Raw genomic sequence first — 25,010 nt, 5'->3', positions numbered from 1 at the left:
CTCCTTCCCCGAGTGACAGCTGCAGACCCCGAGTGACAGCTGCAGGCTGCCTGTGGCAACAACCCCCCCCACCCCCCACGAGTGACACCCGCGATCGGCAACCACACCCCCCCGCAAGTGACACCCGCGATCGGCAAACAGCCCCCCCCCCGCGAGTGACACCCGCGATCAGCAAACACCCCCCCCCCCCCCGCGCGAGTGACACCCACGATCGGCTCCCCCCGCGAGTGTCACCAGCGATCAGCACTCCAACCCCCCCCCGCGAGTGACACCCGCGATTGGCATCCCCCCTGTGAGTGTCATCCGCTACCGTCGGGAGCCCACTCCCCGCCACGAGTGACAACCGACCGACATCGCGAGCGCACACAAAACCGACCAACATCGCAATCGCAAGCAAAACGACCGTCATTCCAATCGCAAGCAAAACGACCGACAATCGCAAACAAAACGCCCGATATCGCAATCGCAAGCAAAACGACCGACATAGCAAGCAAAACGACCGACATCGCAATCGCTCGCAAAACGACTGACCTCGCAAGCAAAACGACTGACTTCGCAATCGCTCGCAAAACGACTGACTTTGCAATCACTCGCAAAATGACCGACATCGCAAGCAAAACGACCGACATCGCAATCGCAAGCAAAACGACTGACTTTGCAATCGGCCGCAAAACGACTGACTTTTCAATCGTAAACAAAACGACCAACATTGCAATCGCAAGCAAAACGACCGACATCGCAAGCAAAACAACTGACATCGCAATCGCAAGCAAAACAACTGACTTCGCAAGCAAAACGACCGACATCGCAATTGCAAGCAAAATGACCGACATCGCAATTGCAAGCAAAACGACAGACCACGCAATCGCCCGCAAAATGACTGACATCGCAATCGGCCACAAAACGCAAAATGACCGACATCGCAAGCAAAACGACTGACATCGCAAGCAAAACGACCGACATCGCAATTGCAAGCAAAATGACCGACATCGCAATTGCAAGCAAAATGACAGACCACGCAATCGCCCGCAAAATGACTGACATCGCAATCGGCCACAAAACGACCGACATCGCAATTGCAAGCAAAACGACCGACCACGCAAATCGCCCGCAAAACGACTGACATTGCAATCGGCCGCAAAACGACCGACATCGCAATTGCAAGCAAAACGACCGACATCACAAGCAAAACGACCGACATTGCAATCGCAAGCAAAACGACTGACCTCGCAATCGCTCACAAAACAACCGACATTGCAATCGCAAGCAAAACGACCAACATTGCAATCGCAAGCAAAGGACCGACATCGCAAGCAAAACGACCGACATCGCAATCGCAAGCAAAACGACCGACATTGCAATAGCAAGCAAAACGACTGACATCGCAATCGCTCGCAAAACGACTGACTTTTCAATCGCAAACAAAATGAGTGACATCCGCTATCGTCGGGAGCCCACTCCCCGCCACGAGTGACACCCGACCGACATCGCGAGCGCACGCAAACCGACCAACATCGCAATCGCAAGCAAAACGACCGACATTCCAATCGCAAGCAAAACGACCGACAATGCAAGCAAAACGCCCGACATCGCAATCGCAAGCAAAATGAATGACTTTGCAATCGGCCGCAAAACGACTGACTTTTCAATCGCAAACAAAACGATCAACATTGCAATCGCAAGCAAAACGACCGACATAGCAAGCAAAACGACCGACATCGCAATCGCTCGCAAAACGACTGACATCGCAAGCAAAACGACTGACATCGCAATCGCAAGCAAAACGACTGACTTCGCAATCGCTCGCAAAATGACTGACTTCGCAATCGCTCGCAAAACGACCGACATCACAAGCAAAACAACCGACATCGCAATCGCAAGCAAAACGACTGACTTTGCAATCGGCCGCAAAACGACTGACTTTTCAATCGCAAACAAAACGACCGACATCGCAAGCAAAACGACCAACATCGCAATCGCTCGCAAAACGACTGACATCGCAAGCAAAACGACTGACATCGCAATCGCAAGCAAAACGACTGACTTCGCAATCGCTTGCAAGACGACCGACATCGCAAGCAAAACGACCGACATCGCAATCGCAAGCAAAACGACCGACATTGCAATCGCAAGCAAAACGACCGACATCGCAAGCAAAACGACCGAAATCGCAATCGCTCGCAAAACGACTGACATCGCAAGCAAAACGACTGACATCGCAATTGCAAGCAAAACGACCGACCTCGCAATCACAAGCAAAACGACCGACCTCGCAATCGCAAGCAAAACGACCGACATCGCAATTGTAAGCAAAACGACTGACTTCGCAATCGCCCACAAAACGACCGACATCGCAAGCAAAACGACCGACATCGCGATCGCAAGCAAAGCGACCAACATCGCAATCGCCCGCAAAACGACTGACATCGCAATCGGCTGCAAAACGACCGACATCGCAATTGCAAGCAAAACGACCGACATCGCAAGCAAAATGACCGACATCGCAATTGCAAGCAAAACGACCGATATCGCAATCGCCCACAAAACGACCGACATCGCAACTGCCCGCAAATTGAATGACATCGCAATCATCCGCAACCCCCGTGACTGACAACGCAATCGCTCGCACAGCTCCCCCCACCCCAACTGACAGTGAGATCGCACGCAACCCAGACATGATCGCTCCCCGCTGAGTGCCTAATACACACGATGCGTTTTCCCCGCTCGATCCGCGGGTCGATTAGATTATTTCCAACATGCTCGATTCGGATTTCGATCGTTTCTGCCATCGATTTGGCATAATTAACATGTTGGAAATAATAGAATCGATCCCGATTGACCCGCGGATCGAGCGGGAAAACGCATCTTGTGTACCGAGCATAAGACCAGAGACTGGTAGGAGTGTCTGAGGGCTGGGACTTGGGAGGGCTAATGTATAATTAATCAGGAAGCAGGGTAAGGGAGGATATGACATCACAATTGGCTTCAGACAAGACAGACAAACATGGAACCTGCCATGAGCTGTCAGGAGCATCATTCTCTGCATATACTAAATAAAAATTCTGTGAAATCCAAACGTGGACAGTGAAATGCATATGTAATGTAAGTACAGCCAGTATTTAGCTACTGATATATTTGTTTTTTGTACCTAACAGCTCCTCTTTAAGAACTGCCTCTTATTTATTTATTATTTATTTATTGCGCCAACATATTACGCAGCACCTCTTCCTCCTGCTAGTGAACCAAACTTTGTTGCTTCCAGGTAGTGTTGGGCGAACAGTGTTCGCCACTGTTCGGGTTCTGCAGAACATCACCCTGTTCGGGTGATGTTCGAGTTCGGCCGAACACCTGACGGTGCTCGGCCAAACCGTTCGGCCATATGGCCGAACTAAGAGCGCATGGCCGAACGTTCCCCGAACGTTCGGCTAGCGCTGTGATTGGCCGAACGGGTCACGTGGTTCGGACCCGAACGCGCTCTGATTGGCCGAACTGTCACGTGGTTCGGGTAAATAAATACCCGAACCACGTCATATCTCCGCCATTTGTCTGTGGGTTTAGCTTTGGGTAGGCAGGCAGGGTAGTTCGCGCTCCAGCCACGCTAGCCAGGGTCCCCCCTGTCATTGTGTCACTGCTGGGAACAGTAGTACACCGCTTGCTCAGCCACACTATATAGCATTCTGTTTACTGCCACTCTGTGTACCTCGCTCAGCCACACTATATAGCATTCTGTTTACTGCCACTCTGTGTCTGCTGGGAATAGTAGTACACCGCTTGCTCAGCCACACTATATAGCATTCTGTTTACTGCCACTCTGTGTACCTCGCTCAGCCACACTATATAGCATTCTGTTTACTGCCACTCTGTGTCTGCTGGGAATAGTGGTACACCGCTCGCTCAGCCACACTATATAGCATTCTGTTCACTGTTCTGTGTCTGCTTGGAATAGTGGTACACCGCTCGCTCAGCCACACTATATAGCATTCTGTTTACTGTTCTGTGTCTGCTGGGAATAGTGGTACACCGCTCGCTCAGCCACACTATATAGCATTCTGTTTACTGTTCTGTGTCTGCTGGGAATAGTGGTACACCGCTCGCTCAGCCACACTATATAGCATTCTGTTCACTGTTCTGTGTCTGCTGGGAATAGTGGTACACCGCTCGCTCAGCCACACTATATAGCATTCTGTTCACTGTTCTGTGTCTGCTGGGAATAGTGGTACACCGCTCGCTCAGCCACACTATATAGCATTCTGTTTACTGTTCTGTGTCTGCTGGGAATAGTGGTACACCGCTCGCTCATCCACACTATATAGCATTCTGTTCACTGTTCTGTGTCTGCTGGGAATAGTGGTACACCGCTCGCTCAGCCACACTATATAGCATTCTGTTCACTGTTCTGTGTCTGCTGGGAATAGTGGTACACCGCTCGCTCAGCCACACTATATAGCATTCTGTTCACTGTTCTGTGTCTGCTGGGAATAGTGGTACACCGCTCGCTCAGCCACACTATATAGCATTCTGTTTACTGTTCTGTGTCTGCTGGGAATAGTGGTACACCGCTCGCTCAGCCACACTATATAGCATTCTGTTTACTGTTCTGTGTCTGCTGGGAATAGTGGTACACCGCTCGCTCAGCCACACTATATAGCATTCTGTTTACTGTTCTGTGTCTGCTGGGAACAGTAGTACACCGCTCGCTCAGCCAGAGTATATAGCATTGTGTTTACTGCCACTCTGTGTACACCGCTCAGCCAGACTATATACCATTGTTTACTGACACTCTGTGTACACCGCTCAGCCAGACTATATACCATTGTTTACTGACACTCTGTGTACACCGCTCAGCCAGACTATATACCATTGTTTACTGCCACTCTGATTCTGCTGGGAACAGTAGTACACCGCTCGCTCAGCCAGACTATATACCATTGTTTACTGACACTCTGTGTACACCGCTCAGCCAGACTATATACCATTGTTTACTGCCACTCTGATTCTGCTGGGAACAGTAGTACACCGCTCGCTCAGCCAGACTATATACCATTGTTTACTGACACTATATAGCAGACTATATAGCATTGTGTGTACACCGCTCAGCCAGACTATATACCATTGTTTACTGACACTCTGTGTACACCGCTCAGCCAGACTATATACCATTGTTTACTGCCACTCTGATTCTGCTGGGAACAGTAGTACACCGCTCGCTCAGCCAGACTATATACCATTGTTTACTGACACTCTGTGTACACCGCTCAGCCAGACTATATACCATTGTTTACTGCCACTCTGATTCTGCTGGGAACAGTAGTACACCGCTCGCTCAGCCAGACTATATAGCATTGTGTTTACTGCCACTCTGTGTACACCGCTCAGCCACACTATATAGCATTGCGTACTCTGCCAGTCAGTGTGTATATTGCTGGGATCAGTAATACTCCACTCACCGTCAACCACTATATGAGCTCAACATGAGTTCCCCAGAGACCTCCGCTGTGAGCAGCACTCCCAACAACAGCAACAGCCAACGCCCCACGCAAGCTATAATAACATCCACCCCAGCAGCCAGTGGTCAGCAGCAGCCCTCCCCGGAGGAGAACGTTGTGTCCATCAGTCCGTCGCCAGAGCGATTAATGAGGGCTGCCATTGAGGAGATGATGGGGCCTGATGTGGAGGAGGAGGTCTGGCTCAGGCCAGCATCCCAAGTTAATGTTGAGGACGATGAGGGGTCTGTGTCTGGGGATGTTGGGGTGGCAGAGGTGGTGGGTGGGTCAGACTCAGGAGAAGAGTTGTATGATGAGGATGATGATCGGGACCATCTGTATGTGCCTCAGAGTCCGACCCCGGAAAACATGTTGTATCGTGTGTTTAGGTACTAAAATCTGCGTTCCCTCCCAGTAGTGTTGGGCGAACAGTGTTTGCCACTGTTCGGGTTCTGCAGAACATCACCCTGTTCGGGGTGACTATATAGCAGACTATATAGCATTGTGTTTAATGCCACTCTGTGTACACGGCTTAGCCACACTATATAGCATTGTGTTTACTTCCACTCTGTGTCTGCTGGGAACAGTAGTACACCGCTCACCCGCCACTGTATAGCATTGTGCTCTGTGTCACTGCTGACAATAGTGGTACACCGCTCACCCACCACTGTATAGCATTTCTGTACTGCCACTGTACTGCTGCCAGTCAGCGTGTACTTTAAGGATAAGTGAAATGAGGAAGAAATCCGGTGAAAGAGGGAGGGGCAAGGGAAGAGGTGTTTCCCCTGACGGTTCACGTACAGGCCACAGGGGAGCACCCAAGAAAACCCACTCAATACTGCCCATGTTGTCCAGGACAACAACCCTCACAGATCCAAAAGAACAGGACCAGATAATTACTTGGATGACCTCTCAAGCGTCCAGCAGTGGGTTAAGCAGCACCAGCACATCACGCACGAGGTCCGAGTCCTCAGCCAGTTAAAGTCTGGGCTTTCTTTGAAGACTGCACTGAGGATGTTACCATGGCGATTTGCAAGGTGTGCAAGACCCGCCTGAGCAGGGGGAAAAGTATTAACAACCTCTCCACCACCAGCATGAGCCGCCACATTCTATCCAAACATCCCACTCTGTGGGCAAACGCGGCAGGACAGGGTACCACCAGCAACACTGCCTCCCTTGGGTTCACCAGACTCACCACCAGACCCGCCTCAGCAGCAGCAGTAGCCCAGCCATTGCGTGGTTCACAACATTCACAAACATCAGACGATGCTGACACTGTCACTTTCCGGACTAGTGCTCTTGAGGTCTCCCAGTGTTCATCAAACACAACAACCAACAGCCCTTCGGTGTGCAGCGCTACGGTTGAGTTGTCTGTCTCTGAGATGTTTGAGCACAAGAGGAAATTGCCAGCAAATGACCCCCGGGCCGTGGCAGTAACAGCCAGCCAGCATAGCCAAGCTTCTGGCCTGCGAAATGCTGCCATATCGAGTGGTGGAGACAAACAGCTTCAAGGGCATGATGTCAGTGGCCATCCCACGTTACGTGGTTCCCAGCCGCTACCACTTTGCGCGCTCTGCAGTGCCTGAGTTGCATGAGCACGTGGTCAGCTAAATAACCCGAAGCTTGAAGAATGCCGTTGCCTGCAAGGTTCACCTCACCACTGACACCTGGACGAGTGCGTTCGGCCAGGGTCGATACATCTCCCTTACCGCGCACTGGGTGAACCTTGTGGAGCCTGGCAGCGATTCCTCACCTGCTAACAGCTGGATAACAACAGCAGCACCTACCTCTCTGACTCCTTCTCCTCCAACGCATCTCAAAGCTGTACCTCATCCGGAAATGCTAACCCAGCACCAGCAGCAGTAGGATCGTGGAAGCAGTGCAGCACAGCTGTTGGCATGCGTCAGCAAGCGTTGCTGAAGCTGATCTGCCTTGGGGATAAGCAGCACACAGGGGAGGAAATTTGGAGGGGAATAAAGGAACAGACGGATTTGTGGCTGGCACCGCTGGACCTGAAACCGGGCATGAAGCTAGACACCTGGCACGAACTGGCAATGTACGCAATAGAGGTGCTGGCTTGCCCGGCAGCCAGCGTTATGTCGGAACGCTGTTTCAGTGCTGCCGGAGGCATCATCACAGATCGGCGTATCCGCCTCTCCACAGAAAATGCAGACCGTCTGACTCAAATTAAAATGAATCAATCCTGGATTGGAAACGACTACGCAACACTCCTGGACCCCAACCAAGTAACATGACCGATGAACATCTGGGATGGTTTAGCGTTTCCGGTCCCTGTTTATTGAACCTCTCATCTGTATTACATTTATGACTGCATGGCGGCAAAAAGCATTGCTGCTATATCCGCACGCTTTTTGTCCTCATGCAAGGCCTGGGTTGTTGTGTCTCACAAAGCGTGGCCTTCTCCTCCTGCGCCTCCTCCTGTTCCATCACGTGTGCTGCTGCTGCTGCTGCTGCTGCTGGGTTACCGTTGCCGGTCCCTGTTTATGGAACCTCTTATCTTTATTACATTTATGACTACATGGCGGTACAAAGCATGCTATCCGCACGCTTTTTGTCCTCATGCAAGGCCTGGGTTGTTGTGTCTCACAAAGCGTGGCCTTCTCCTCCTGCGCCTCCTCCTGTTCCATCACGTGTGCTGCTGCTGGGTTAGCATTACCGGTCCCTTTTCCTGGAACCTCTTATATGTATTACATTTATGACTGCATGCCGACAAAAAGCATGTTACCTGTGCAAAGAAAACAGACATTTCCCGCATTTAAAAGACAGTTTTCCCTTTGAAACTTTAAAATCGATTTTCTCAAAAACTATAAGCTCTTTTTGCTAAAAAATTTTTTCCTCTTGTACCCACTCCCAAGGTGCACATACCCTGTAAATTTGGGGTATGTAGCATGTAAGGAGGCTTTACAAACCACAAAAGTTCGGGTCCCCATTGACTTCCATTATGTTCGGAGTTCGGGTCGAACACCCGAACATCGCGGCCATGTTCGGCCTGTTCGGCCCGAACCCGAACATCTAGATGTTCGCCCAACACTACTTCCAGGCCTGAGTTATCTGGACATTCCTGTACCTGTTCCTTGATACATGTAACCTGTTCCTTGATCTTGTTCCTGCTTACCTGTTGCCGAACTTGTCAGCCTGTTCTGAATCTGGTACTTGTCTGTTCCTTTTATACCTTGCTTACATCTGCTAATCTGTTGCCTAACCTTGGTATTCTACCTTGAATCTATTGCCTGCTTCTTTGATACCATGCTGATTTTATATATATATATATATATATATATATATATATATATATATATATATATATATACCTTAGCTTGTTTAAATACGGGCTCTAGGTCTGTCTCTCGCTACCACATGTTAGTGCGCATACGCGCGCACCCGTCCGCCGCTCGCACGCACCCGCCGCACGCTTGAATGCACACCCGCCCGCCCCGCCTGACTGGCCCTGTCCTCCTGTCCCAATGGTCCGTGCTGCGCACATGCGCAGTGACAAAAAGCACGGACCCAGGGACACAGGGACAGTGTTTTGCAGGGACACTTGCCTCTTATTAGGTAGGATTTGTATGTTGCATATATTTTTATATATATCCTGCATATTGCCTTGTAAATAGTTAGTTAGTCAGGGTATTTGGTTGTATGTGTGTATAATGCATGTCCTGGTTTGTTCGTGATTATCTGTATATATCATGCTGTGCATATGGTTACATTTAATTTGCATTGTTGTTTTTGTATGCACAATTTGGTTTGCAATAAAGACTTTGGTCTCTGTGTCAGTATTCCTGCAAACTGTGTTCAGATTTATAATACACAGGAAAATAAGCCCTAAGGCCCCCTTCACACATGACCAAATTAGTATGCGAATTGCATTTTTTTTTTGAATTAACGTCAATGGCATTACATTTGTACAAGTCAATGGCAAATATGTAGAGAGAAGCGAGGCACTGATGCAATAGAAAGTGTACCTTTAATCCACGGTTGCAGACACAGCGGGGTGTACAGTGGGGGTGAGGGGATGCCTGACAGCTGTTTCGCTTAGCGTGCTGCAACCGTGGATTAAAGATACACTTTTCATTGCATCAGTGCCTCGCTTCTCTCTACATATTTATCGTTTATTGTTTGTTCTCGGGAGCACGTTGCAAGATGAAGTACACAATCCGGGTTAACCCATGACCTCCCTACTCACAACTAGTGCCAGTCTTTCTTTCCTTTATTGTTGCAGTACAAGTCAATGGCATTGCATTTGCTGTGAATTTTAATGCAAATTTTCAAATCCAAAATTTCTTCAGAAAAAAAAAAAGAAAAGAAAAAGCCTATATGTATGCTTTTTTCCGGAATGGACATATGAATCGCATACATTGCAAGACAATGGAAATAGGAGTTTATGAAATCCGAATGCAAACATTTGCATACAATCGTTCAGTTAATTACATACAAATTCATGTAAATTAACTTCATTGATAAGCATGGCAAAATTGAATGTGAAAAATAGTTCACATAAAAGACACAAACGAACAAAGCAGAATCGCAAACATGAAAAAAGTGCAGAAAATAGCCCTAAAAATGCAGGGATCAGTGTAAAGGCACCCTTAGGGCTCATTCACACTAGGGGCGTTTCGGCCTTTTTGCAAGCCTAGGTGATTTTTAAAATCGCCCACAAAACGCTTGCGCAATGAATCTCTATGAGAAGGTTCACATCAGCCGGTTTGTGCCGGTACCATTTTTGGGGCGTTTTTACTATAATGGACGTATAGGAAGAGCGATAAACGTTTACAAAACTGCTTTAGGTGGTCGATTGCATTTGTGTTTTTGAGAATAATTTCATTGTATTTATTATTTTCAAAGAGTTCACTTCCTGACTTGCGTCAGGCCCTTTTCTCCTGAGTTATCTCATAGGAGATAATTTTTTATCTTGTATTTAAATGAACTGTTTCGCATTTTGCAACTGAAAAGGTACCAACAAGTAGTTGAAAAACTACTATCAAAATTGTTTTGAGTAGTTTCTTGCTTGCTGGTGATTTAAAATCCATTGTATTTACAAGGTGTGAAAATATCACCTAGGAGAAAACTCAGGTGAAAAAGGGTATTGCAGCTGGCTGATGGTGTAATGGTTAAGGGCTCTGCCTCTGACACAGGAGACCAGGGTTCGAATCTCGGCTCTGCCTGTTCAGTAAGCCAGCACTAATTCAGTAGGAGACCTTTGGCAAGTCTCCCTTACACTGCTACTGCCAATAGAGCGCGCCCTAGTGGCTGCTGCTCTGCTCTGGCGCTTTGAGTCCGCAAGGAGAAAAGCGCAATATAAATGTTCTTTGTCTTGTCTTGTCATATAGGCCTAATGGTGCCGATGGTACCAATTTTTTCATTTTGTTCAATTATTCTGTTAGATCGACTCTTAGGGGCGTAAGTACAGGGGAGCAGCCCCTGCGACCTCAGTGTGGCCAGAACTATGAGGTGGCCCCAACTACTAATTCATTCCATCCAATACATGGGTCCATCCTTCAGATCTGGAGTTTTTGCGGCTTCACTTGTTATGGATGTGAAGATTATGATGTCCACACTTGTTTTATGACTCTTGTGAGATTGGCCCCCAGGCTGTGAGGGTCAGACGGGGTTGACAAGGGAAAGGGTGTTAATATTGGGGGGCCCCTTAAAGTTTTATTGGTGGGTCCTAGGGATGCTCGGAATTGCAATTTTTCCGTTCCGCGGTAATTCCGCATACCACCGATCCCAAATTCCGCTTCCTTTTAATTCCGGTTATATTCCAGACCAATTCCGTCGGAAAAATTTTAAAATCTCTCTCTCTCTCTCCTCCTCCTCCTCCTCCGTCAACCACACTACATGCTACACAGTAGCATCAATTCAATAGAAAAAGTTTCTATTGAATTGATCATAATGATAGTATGGTACATGCTAGGCCAGCTTTAGCATGTAGTGTGGTCAGAGGTGGGACAAGGTCCTTCAGCACCCAAGGCTGAGACAGCAAAGTGCGCCCCCCCCCATCCCTCCCACCCCAGCCGTCACACACTGATTGCTATTACACTAAGAGGTGCCCCAGGGCCCCCAACCCCCCCAACACCTTAATCTCTACTTATCTGGCTTGCAGTCGCTGCCATGTATCACCTTTTCTTATTTCTTTCTGCTTCAAACACAATTGGGAATGACAGCTGAATGAATTGTGCACCCCCTCCTACACTGCGCCCCGAGGCTGGAGCCTCTCCAGCCTCTGCCTCAGCCTGGCCCTGAGTATGGTTGATGGTCTAGTGGGTAAGACGGATACCTACTACCATGTAGTGTGGTTCATGGTCTAGATGGTAAGACAGATACCTACTACACACTGAGTCCTGGGTTCAAATCCCAGCTATGGTATATAAGCATGCTTTTCAAAAAGTACAAATCCTTAATCATGCTACTTTTACTATCGAATTGATCATAATGGTAGTATGCTTTATGCTAGGCCAGCTTTAGCATGTAGTGTGGTTCATGGTCTAGAGGGTAAGACAGATACCTACTACACACTGAGTCCTGGGTTCAAATCCCAGCTATGGTATATAAGCATGCTTTTCAAAAAGTACAAATGCTTAATCATGCTACTCTTACTATCGAATTGATCATAATGGTAGTATGCTTTATGCTAGGCCAGCTTTAGCATGTAGTGTGGTTCATGGTCTAGAGGGTAAGACAGATACCTACTACACACTGAGTCCTGGGTTCAAATCCCAGCTATGGTATATAAGCATGCTTTTCAAAAAGTACAAATCCTTAATCATGCTACTTTTACTATCGAATTGATCATAATGGTAGTATGCTTTATGCTAGGCCAGTTTTAGCATGTAGTGTGGTTTATGGTCTAGAGGTTAAGACAGATACCTACTACACACTGAGTCCTGGGTTCAAATCCCAGCTATGGTATATAAGCTGTTTTGAAAATCTGCAATTCTGTACTGGATGATATGATGGATGGATGGAGGAGGAGGAGAGAGAGATTTTGCGGAAAATTCCGCCGGAATTATAAAATTTCCGCGGAATTCCGTTTGAGAGGTATAGGAATTCCGTTTCGACTACCGGAATCGGAAATTAATCCAATTCCGTCCGGAATCACGGAATTAATAATTCCGCAGAATTTTCCGAGCACCCCTAGTGGGTCCCATGATTTATAGTTTCTCTCCTGCTGACTCCAGTGGCTTAATGCTCATATCACATTTGAAACTCACATATTATCAATATCAGCCTGTCAAGAAATCAAATGAAATTTTTTTTATTTGTAATGAAATGACGATAGCAGCCTCCATGTTCCTCTCAGTTTGGTCTTTAAACATGTTACAACTAGACAGGAATTTTGGGATAGGAGCATTCGGAATACATTGACCGGTGGTGGTTGGTTGATAGTATAACCGATATCTCACACATGTGACATTTCACTGGTCAGTGCTTGTGGTAATATACTGACAACAAACCATGACATATACTGTATATATAAAATGTGTGTTTTCTCTTTTTACAGAAGATGGGTATACCCTGCAAGAATAAATACTGCACCTTTAATTGTTTCTATTTGTGTCTGCTTCAGAGAATCTCTTCATTCCAAGTATATTTTCCCTGATTATAAAGAACAGCAAACTAAAAGTCGCTGCTTCCTCTGTGGCACCAGAAGACATCTATAAGAGCTCCTGTGGAGAAAATCCTTATTAGCAATCCTTAGTTATTTTAACAGGGTGGTGATTTAATAACAACAAATCACAACATGAACCTGGCAGAGCTAAACAAATAGCGCAATAAAAGGAGTAAATAAACCAAAAATTAGCATATCCTTTGTTAAAAATGGGGTCAGCTGCTAGAGTCATGCTATGTCTGCCTTGCTCCAGTAGTCATTAAAAAGAGCTACAGTGTTGTTGCATCCAACCGGGCAAAAGGCCTTGTGTATACTGTCATATATATTTATCTTGCTGCAGACATTAACCTTTGATATGTAGGGATACAGCAGACATGAAGTATGATGAACACTAATTTACTGCTGCAGAATCATTTAGTGCCCAGAACGCTTTAGCTGGAAAATAGCTGTCTGAGCCGCTCACAACCGGAGAAGATGATTTTAACATCAGCTTTGGGAGCACTAGCTGCAAATGAAAAGAGGACGTGCTTAGTATAATGGAAAGGAATAACACACTGGATTTGGCTCAGATCCAGTATGCTTTGTTATGGCAATTGGATGTGGAGTGATGATGGCAACCATTACACCTTCTTAAAGCCCAGGTTTACATGTTGCCGCATTTATTATTCTGCACTTTGACCATTTTGACAGTTGTCAATTTAGCTAAAGACAGGTGAGAACTCTATCAATAGAGTGGCTACTGTAGATGATCCGAGTCTTGCTAAAAAACAAAACAAAAAAAAAACCGAACAAACAACAACAACGTTTTACAATATACAGTGGGTTGCAAAAGTATTCAGCACCCTGGAAGTTTTCCACATTTTGTCAAATTACTGCTACAAACATGAATCAATTTTATTGGAATTCCACATGAAAGACCAACACAAAGTAGTGTACACGTGAGAAGTGGCCCGAAAATCATACATGATTCCAAACATTTTTTACAAATAAATAACTGCAAAGTGGGGTGTGCGTAATTATTCGGCCCCCTGAGTCAATACTTTGTAGAATCACCTTTTGCTTCAATTACAGCTGCCAGTCTTTTAGGGTATGTCTCTGCCAGCTTTGCACATCTAGAGACTGAACTCCTTGCCCATTCTTCTTTGCAAAACAGCTCCAGCTCAGTCAGATTAGATGGACAGCGTTTGTGAACAGCAGTTTTCAGATCTTGCCACAGATTCTCAATTGGATTTAGATCTGGACTTTGGCTGGGCCATTCTAACACATGGATATGTTTTTGTTTTAAACCATTCCATTGTTGCCCTGGCTTTATGTTTAGGGTCGTTGTCCTGCTGGAAGGTGAACTTCCGCCCCAGTCTCAAGTCTTTTGCAGTCTCCAAGAGGTTTTCTTCCAAGACTGCCCTGTATTTGGCTCCATCCATCTTCCCATCAACTCTGACCAGCTTCCCTGTCCCTGCTGAAGAGAAGCACCCTCAGAGCATGATGCTGCCACCACCATATTTGACAGTGGGGATGGTGTGTTCAGAGTGATGTGCAGTGTTAGTTTTCCGCCACATATAGCGTTTTGCATTTTGGCCAAAAAGTTCCATTTTGGTCTCATCTGACCAGAGCACCTTCTTCCACACGTTTGCTGTGTCCCCCACATGGCTTGTGGCAAACTGCAAACGGGACTTCTTATGCTTTTCTGTTAACAATGGCTTTCTTCTTGCCACTCTTCCATGAAGGCCAACATTGTGCAGTGCACAACTAATAGTTGTCCTATGGACAGATTCCCCCACCTGAGCTGTAGATCTCTGCAGCTTGTCCTGACTCTGAGTCACCATGGGCCTCTTTATTGCATTTCTGATCAGCGCTCTCCTTGTTCGGCCTGTGAGTTTAGGTGGACGGCCTTGTCTTGGTAGGTTTACAGTTGAGCCATACTCCTTCCATTTCTGAATGATCGCTTGAACAGTGCTCCGTGGGATGTTCAAAGCTTTGGAAATCTTTTTGTAGCCTCAGCCTGCTTTAAATTTCTCAATAACCTTATCCCTGACCTGTCTGGTGTGTTCTTTGGACTTCATGCTGTTGTTGCTCCCAATATTCTCTTAGACAACCTATGAGGCCGTCACAGTGCAGCTGTATTTGTACTTGTTATAAACTGTTCTTAATCACCTTTTTTTTCCGGCACCAACAAACTCATCAGCAAGAGTTGCACACACGACTCATCACAGCAAGCAGGAGATAGACTTTCTCAGGCTTCTTCAATATTCACGTTATTTATTCAGGAAACAGAAATACAGATAGATACAGTTCATCATATCCTAGCCAAGCCAATCTTCATGTTTAAGTTCTTGGCGTTATAGCTCTTGATTACCTTCCTAGTGACTGTAATCAGGTCTTCTTAGATCTATTCTAAGTTACATCTAGACTACCTATGTACAGCATACATTATATCAGATTACATATAGAATGAAAATACTTAGAGGTCCTAGTCAGCATCTAGGTAGCATGAAGTAGGAAGCAGAGCAGGAATCAGAGAGCCCTCTTTCAGCTTGTCCGCTTCTTTAATACCGACTAGGAAAGAGTTAAATGTGACCTCATCTTCGCCCTCCCACAGACCAGACTATTGGCTGAGCCCCCCTCATGGTGTCATAATACCCACCTACTCGATTAATATTTAATGTCACTTTTCCCTTACTTACTGGAATGTGGTATTTTGGTAAACATGGCCTATGTTGATTGTTCTTGTGGTGTACATGTTGAGGGTAGGCCTGTGGCCTTCTTTCAGGAAAATGTTCTCGGTATCTGCGTGTATCATCTGATTCACGCAGACACTGAGATGCTTCTGCCTGCATCACAAGAAACTCTATTTATTTTAAAGGCATACTCTGCGGACAAGCCTTTTACATAAAACTCATGTCTACTTAAATTATAACAGTACTGACATTAGATTACACACAGGTGCACTCTTTTTAGTCAATAGCACTCATCAGGCAATGTCTATAGGCAACTGACTGCACTCAGACCAAAAGGGGCTGAATAATTACGCACACCCCACTTTGCAGTTATTTATTTGTATAAAATGTTTGGAATCATGTATGATTTTCGTTCCACTTCTCACATGTACACCACTTTGTTTTGGTCTTTCATGTGGAATTCCAATAAAATTGATTCATGTTTGTGGCAGTAATATGACAAAATGAGGAAAACTTCAAGGGGGCCGAATACTTTTGCAAGCCACTGTATACTCTGCAAGGGGAATCTCTCAACTTGGGCAGATGGGGAGGTCATTATGTGTCATGATCAGCAATATTATGCTCTTAATTTGGCACCTGGCAGGTTTCTGTAGTCCAAAATAAATATTGGGTTTAGAGCAACACTGGTAAAAGAAAAATATTAATTAGGTATAATAACGTTTAATAATTTATTTATAATTGTACACATCCTGCTTTAGCACATGTAGCAAGGATGGAATAGAGGCACCGATAACAGGATAAAACCGTTAAAAACCATTTAAAAGAGGAGGCAGTGGTGGACTTATCTCCCTAGTAAGTAGACACCGAATTGGTTGATATAATAGTCAACAATGACATTTATTTATTTACTTCACAATGAACACACTTCTCAGGATCAAACCCGCTTCATCAGGCAATAACAGGAACAATAACTAGTACTGGTCAGTAGAGATGGCCCAAACGGTTCGCCGGCGAACTTCCGGTGGTTTGTGTTCGGCATCTAAGGCAAACTTTTCCGGAAGTTCGGTTCGCCCCCATAGTGCACCATTACGGTCAACTTTGACCCTCTACATCACAGTCAGCAGGCACATTGTAACCAATCAGGCTACAATCCCTCCTGGAGCCCCACCCTTCTTTATAAAAGGCAGGCCCCGCCAGCCATTACACTCACTAGTGTGCCTGCATTAATTAGAGAAGGGACAGCTGCATCAGACTCTCTCATAGGGAAAGATTAGTTAGGCTCTTGTAGGCTTGTTAGCTTGCTCCTTGCTGATTCTTAATGCTAAAATAACACCCCACAACAGCTCTTTTGAGAGCTAATCTTGTTCTTGTGGTCTATTTTTTTCTGTGTGTCCCATTGACACTTGTGTTGCTGTTGCATAGACCGCCTTGCTAATTCATACTGTGTGTGTGCCACTGCCAGCCAGGCCCAGCACATTCAGTGACTACCTGTGTGTGTGACAGGTGCAATTGTAATACCCAGTACTGCATATACCTACCTGTTGTGTTCAGTGAACCCATCTCATCACTGCATATACCTACCTGTTGTGTTGAGTGCACCCACCTCATCACTGCATATACCTACCTGTTGTGTTCAGTGAACCCACCTCATCACTGCATATACCTACTTGTTGTGTTCAGTGAACCCACACAGTGTGATATACTACTCCGTGCATACCTGTTAACTGCACCTGTGTGACTGCACATTGTATTAGTCAAGTCAGTGCATACCTTTCACTTCATCCCCCCAATATGGAAAAAACAAAAGGCAGAGGCAGGCCACCTGGCAGGTCTGTTGGAGATCTCTATGTCCTGATTTCGTGCGGCCCTCAACCAAAGTACAGTTTTAAGAAGAAGGCACGTGCCATCAACCCCCAATATTGTCAGGACGTAGTTGACTATTTAAACTCACTTAATTAAGGAAGTTTTAATGGATAATTAAGCACAGGCAATGCGTATCGTAGGACTATGCCCACTTCCTCAGGCCAATCAAAAGTGCCAGAGCCGTCTATATGCCAGACTCGGGGCGCCTTTAGCAACGCGCATGAAATGCATTGCCTGTGCTTGATTATCCATTAAAACTTCCTTAATTAAAGCGGAATATAACCCTGCATTTCAACTTTGCTCTAAAACATTATTTACAGCATATTATATGCAAAAAGCATTTTTTTTTACTAGACCAGCATTGGAAGGGTTAAACACAGAGGTTTTAAGTTCGTGCAGACGTTCAGATAGTTACATTCTATTTAGTTATATGTATATATTTAGAAATGTTACACACTCTTTGGCTGTCCTCCAACTCCTTCTCAGTGAGAGAGATGAGTCACAATAAACACTTAGCTACATTTGTGTAAACAAAAAGTATCTAACTCAAGTTCGGATGCGTCTGCAAAAATCTCCAGGGACTTTAAAGCCCTGTGTAACCCTTCCAATGCTGGTCTAGTAAAAAAAAAATGCTGGTTGCATATAATATACTGTAAATAATGTTTTAGAGCAAAGTTGAAATGCAGGGTTATATTCCGCTTTAAGTGAGTTTTTCATCTATGAGGTAAGCCACCTCAACCTTCTTTATTTTATTGATTTTAAAGTGTTTTATATATATTGGGCGCCTCTTCCTTTGCTGTAACCTACGCCCCCCCCACCTATTCAGGAGGGGGGCTTTGCACACCTGTTTTGGGTGCACAAAGGTTTAGCGTGACATATCTTCCTCCTCCTGCTCTGATTCTGGCACCCCATTTAACACTCAGTTGGCCGCCACCACCAAAGTGCCATCACCCCACGGCTCAGCGGTGTGGACATTTTTTTGTGTGTCTGCCTCAGATGAGAGCAATGCCATCTGTACTCTCTGCCACCAAAAATTGAGCCGTGGAAAGACCAAGACCCGCGTAGGGACAACTTCCTTACGAAGGCACATGATGAAAAGCACAAACTGCAAAGGGATGATCACCTCAGGAGAAGCAGCGCACAAAAGCAAAGCCACACATCGCAGTGGAAGATACCAGGCTGCAATTATTTCTCAAAAAAGGTGATACCCAAACTGTACTGTTATGATCACTTCTGTAGCATGTACTGCTGGCTGCAGTTTTACTGAAGACAAGCAGTTTTTGAGTTCGTTGCGTGCATTTGCTCGCATAGTTTTGCGTGCTCTTACACTGAGCGTTGATTCCATCTGCAGTCGCTCTGAAGTTAATGACAGATTAATATGCTTTTGTGAAAACAAACATTGTCTGTTGCAATGGAGCTGCAATCCCTTTCTTGCAGGCTGCATATCATTGTCTGCCCTTTCCTGCTGTCAGCCTGTGATTGATTACCATTCACCTGTGTGGGAATCTGCATGTCTGCTCCCATTGGATGACCTCAGTATAAAGGACTTCTTCCTGCAGTGTTCCATGGGCTATCATAGTCTCAGATTCAGTCTGTTACTCTGTCCGGACCCTACCTCGTTCCTAGTCCGTGTGGACTGAGCTGACGCCTGCGAAGGGGTCAGCGAGTCCTCCTAGTTCTGCTCTTGTTATCAGAAGTTGTTACTTTGCTTGTCTTGCGTCATATATCGGTTCATCGCCAATATATACGCATACTAGCACGTTTGTTATTTTCTTTGTATTCGTGTTACGTTAATACATCAGTGTCGTTGATATATACGTACTCGAACTGTTTATATCCTGTGTTCCGTCAGTTAGTTTCCAGCACGTTTTGGTAGGTTGCGCGTATCGTGATCACCATTGCTTAGCTAGTTCAGTCCTGTTCCTAGTCCTGCACCAGTTCTTAGTCAGTGTTCCTTGCTTATGTCATATATTGGTTTATCGCCGATATATACATATGTCAGTTAGTTGTTTGTAGTTCATTGATAGCTGTAATCGTAATACGCTAGGGAATCATACCTATTGTATATTTGTATTATGTCTGTCTTCTTTGACTCTATTTCCCGACTATTCTGTCCTGTCCTTGTGAGGCACGCCACCGCTGCATTCGCATTGGCTGCCTCATTCCAGTCTGTCTTGGCTTGGACGTTTGCTGTCACTTAAGCAGTGACTAGTTAGCAAGCGTTCATTCTGTTACCTGTTCTGATCTTCTGAATTCTGGTTTATGCGCTCAGCGCTACCTTGCGCTGAGCCACTATAGTGGAAGGATTGTTTGTCGCTGTTCGGATTTACGCCTGCTCTGTGCGCCACATCTCCTGTTGAAGTCAGTCCTCTCCTCCACTAAACTGGGGATATCCTGGTTCCTTGTGCTAGCGTGTGTACCTCCTTCACGTCAGGATATACAGGATCTTCTCAAAAAATTAGCATATTGTGATAAAGTTCATTATTTTCTGTAATGTACTGATAAACATTAGACTTTCATATATTTTGGATTCAGATACACACAACTGAAGTAGTTCAAGCTTTTTATTGTTTTAATATTGATGATTTTAGCATACAGCTCATGAAAACCCCAAATTCCTATCTCAAAAAATTATTATATTTCATTTGACCAATAAAAGAAAAGTGTTTTTATGCGGTGTGGCATGGAGGCAATCAGCCTGTGGCACTGCTCAGGTGTTATGGAGGCCCAGGATGCTTCGATAGCAGCCTTAAGCTCATCCAGAGTGTTGGGTCTTGCGTCTCTCAACTTTCTCTTCACAATATCCTACAGATTCTCTATGGGGTTCAGGTCAGGAGAGTTGGCAGGCCAATTGAGCACAGTAATACCATGGTCAGTAAACCATTTACCAGTGGTTTTGGCACTGTGAGCAGGTGCCAGGTCGTGCTGAAAAATGAAATCTTCATCTCCATAAAGCTTTTCAGCAGATGGAAGCATGAACCCACTTTTGAACCAGAAACAGCGGCAGAAGCGCCTGCTTCGGGCTACAGAGAAGCAGCACTGGACTGTTGCTCAGTGGTCCAAAGTACTTTTTTCGAATGAAAGCAACTTTTGCATGTCATTTGGAAATCAAGGTGCCACAGTCTGGAGAAAGACTGGGGAGAGGGAAATGCCAAAATGCCTGAAGTCCAGTGTCAAGTACTCACAGTCAGTGATGGTCTGGGGTGCCATGTCAGCTGCTGGTGTTGGTCCACTGTGTTTTATCAAGGGCAAGGTCAATGCAGCTAGCTATCAGGAGATTTTGGAGCACTTCATGCTTCCATCTGCTGAAAAGCTTTATGGAGATGAAGATTTCATTTTTCAGCACGACCTGGCACCTGCTCAAATTACTGTGCTCAATTGGCCTGCCAACTCTCCTGACCTAGAGAATCTGTAGGATATTGTGAAGAGAAAGTTGAGAGACGCAAGACCCAACACTCTGGATGATCTTAAGGCCGCTATCGAAGCATCCTGGGCCTCCATAACACCTGCGCAGTGCCACAGGCTGATTGCCTCCATGCCACGCCGCATTGAAGCAGTCATTTCTGCAAAAGGATTCTCAACCAAGTATTGAGTGCATAACTGAACATAATTATTTGAAGGTTGACTTTTTTTGTTTTAAAAACACTTTTCTTTTATTGGTCGGCTGAAATATGCTAATTTTTTGAGATAGGAATTTTGGGTTTTCATGAGCTGTATGCCAAAATCATCAATATTAAAACAATAAAAGGCTTGAACTACTTCAGTTGTGTGTATTTGAATCTAAAATATATGAAAGTCTAATGTTTATCAGTACATTACAGAAAATAATGAACTTTATCACAATATGCTAATTTTTTGAGAAGATCCTGTACACTACGTGCTGACTGTGGAGGATATACCACCAAGCTTAACAACTGTGATGTTGAAAGCCAAGTGGTGTCATCTCTGGCACACAGCATTGGGTCAAGGGTCCATCTGACCACGTGGTCTGCAAAGCACGGTCAGGCCTGCCCGAAAACTAAGTCAGTCCCCACACACAGCATCTCTGCCTGCACACCGTGTGACTGCCTGCCCCCAAGACTAAGTCACTCCCCACACAGCATCTCTGCCTGCAGGCCGCTTGATTGCCTTCTCCACCACCACCAACAGGGTCCAGGACTCCAGGCGGATTCCTGAATTTTTAAGGCCGCTTATTTTTCTGTTGCGCGTACATGCCTGCCTAATTTTTCTGGCTGCACTGCAGCTGCAACAACAAAACAAAAGGCATGTACATGTGTCAATTTCCCTTCGACATTGTTACCTTGCCGCAGTGAAGAGGCTTGCGTATCACAATGAAGCAATGACCAACAGCTATATGAGTGTCCCGGGGGGGGGGGGGGGGGGGGGGGGGCACACCAAAGATAATAAGGTTGTTGCTTCATTGTGGACAGACCAAATTTGATCAGCTGGACAGTCACTGTACTGTCATTGAGCTACCTCAGCCCGGCGACTATATGGGCTGGAAAGCCGACATCACCTGCACTCTCGTCATGGAGCGCACCAGTCCAGCACGGCCGTCACTACACACAAACAGCTGTTTGCAGTCACTGCATACCTTTCACTGCATCTGTGACTGCACATTGTATTATACCTGGCAGTCAGTGCATAGCTTTCACTTGAATGGATGGCAGACTTGCCCTCCATAACAGATTCTCGTTAAAGGATTTCAAGTTAATTCGTCTCGAAAGTCCTCCTGTATCTAAAAAAATAGATGTAAGCTTTAACAATGGTAGAGAAAGAACCATTGAAAGTTGATAAGGCAGTCAGACATTACCTGACATCAGTAAGTGAGGAAGAGCAATCTCGCCATAGTGCGCACCAGTCCAGCACAGCCGTCACTACACAAACAGCTGTTTGCGGTGCGTTACACAGTGAGTTTTTGGTGTGTCAGTGTGAAGCAGTACACTACTTACACTCCCTGATTGATGTATACACATGCAAGATGTTTTAAAGCACTTTAGGCCTCCAGTTTAGCATGCAATGTGATTTCTGCCCTTAAAACGCTGCTGTGCGTCAAATCCAGATTTTTCCCCGGGACTTTTGGCATGTATCCCACTCCCCCATGCAAAAACTCAGATATTAGACCACTTGAAACATGTTTAGCATCACTTTTGTGGCCAGCATAAATGTTTCTAATTTTCAAAGTTCGCCTCTCCATTGAAGTCTATTGCGGAGGTTCACGTTCGAGGTTCGCGAACCGAAAATTGGAGGTTCGAGCCATCTCTACCCCTATGTGGTACTTGCCCCGGTAGGGGGAAGCCTCAGGATCCTAAAGAGGTTTCCCCTGTCCTCTTCAGCCTTGAGGGTCCAGCACTGGCTCATCTGAAAATTCCCCCAATCCCCTGATCATCTTTGAGTTAAATATTTATTTGAAAGTATTTCTAGTGTTTATAATCATAGCATTTTAAATATTTTGGAATAGTAATTTACATCAAGCAAGACAGATGAATCAAGCTCCCTTGTATTTCATTGAAAAAAATATTGATGCATTAATTAAAAATGCTTTGTTAATTCACTTGATTTAAGTATTTCAAGAAGCATACATCTACCAGGGTCCTTTAAAGTCCATTTCATAGTTTAAAGTCAAATGTAGTTTAATGTTCATTTGCATTTTTTATATCTGGTAAGCATTCTTAAAAGGGAGTCCATAGGGGCCTGTCTAATAAGATGTGGAAAAACTCTGGTTTTCTGATAGAATTATCATTGTTGGTAGATATTCACAGACACTAAAATCTGTGGAGCCCACAAACTTAAAATTCCAGGAACCCACTGGCCAATTATTCTGCAATGTACCCAGGCCCATATTTACCATTAAATAGAACAAACACCTGCAAATAGGCAGTCTAAATCAAGAATACTATTGCTGGAATTGTGTCCAGGAGCATAATATGTGCTATGGGCACCAGTGCTAGTTTTACTCACATCCACAAACTACTTCTAACATACAATGTGGTGCAAGGAGAAATACAAAATCATGCAGATGCTGTCGTTTGAGTGGAGAAGATGGTTCATCCCATACAGGCCTGGGGTCACCCCAGCCCTGCCCCCCAACAGAACACACCATTACAAACCCCCTTACATGGAGGTTCATTTTTCAGACCAATCTGGTGCTCAGGTCACTTTAAAGTGGTTTGAAACTAGCACTGCTAAATGTTTTGTACCAATTTTTAGGTACATTAAGTATACCTTTAAATAGCCCCCCCCCCCCCCAAAAAAAAATCATGCTATTTCTATTAATAGATGTACATTGAATGACAGCAGGAGGGGTTCAGAGAAATAATCTACCTTAGTAAAGAACACAGAGATAGCAGGAGCCCAGCTGGGGCAATATGTAGAACTGGGTATGATAATGTATTAGTGGTGAAATGATACTCACAAAAAAAGGTTCCTATATGGGCAGCCAACCAATTAGGCATGTGGAGAAAATCCTAGCCAAGCTTTGAGCACCTAAAAGCGCGGCTATGATTACAGCTGGCACTGATGTTTTGGCCTGAGTAAGTGGGTCAAATGAAACGCGTTGCCATTGTGCAAATAGATTTGACTGACAGCATGTTTGGGCCAGTGACTGCACACAATTAAAGAGGCACCATAATGACCTATAGTAGAATGTAATACATTATTCAGGATACCCAATTTTACAATAATTATCCTGGTTTCAGCATCAATAAAGCTTCCTATATGTATTTATTGCTGTATATTGGTATACAATCTTGCCCTCCCAGTGATGTTTAGCTAGGCTATTATGTCATAACATTCTGCTGTAGAGCACTTTGGGGGACCAGGAGTTATTTCTGCTCTCTTAAAGGATACCACAACCGAATGGTTGTGGTAAAATTGATTGCCGCACTGTGTAGGGGGTGATGAGCGCATACCTGCATTTCCTCCCGCCCCCCTTCGTCTGCCGCCATTCCTACTCTATACACTCCGGTGTGCGGCGACTTGCTTGACCTCTGCCCCGGACATACTGCGCCCTGTGTGTGCAGTATGTCCTTCCCCCTTCGCTTCTGGCCGGCGCATAGTGCCAGGCTCAGAAGCACGCTGTCCCCTTTTTGCTGCGTGTGCGCTCCATTACACCGAGCGTCACATGCTAATCATGTGACGCTCGGTGTAATGGAGCGCACACGCAGCAAAAAGGGGACAGCGTGCTTCTGAGCCTGGCACTATGCGCCGGCCAGAAGCGAAGGGGGAAGGACATACTGCGCACACAGGGCGTAGTATGTCCGGGGCAGAGGTCAAGCAAGTCGCCGCACACCTGAGTGTATAGAGTAGGAACGGCGGCAGACGGAGGGGGGCGGGAGGAAATGCAGGTATGCGCTCATC

Source organism: Hyperolius riggenbachi, chromosome 7, assembly GCF_040937935.1.
Source record: "Hyperolius riggenbachi isolate aHypRig1 chromosome 7, aHypRig1.pri, whole genome shotgun sequence".
NCBI lineage: Eukaryota > Metazoa > Chordata > Amphibia > Anura > Hyperoliidae > Hyperolius > Hyperolius riggenbachi.
The sequence above is the reverse complement of the archived record's forward strand: the minus strand, read 5'-3'. Positions refer to the sequence as shown.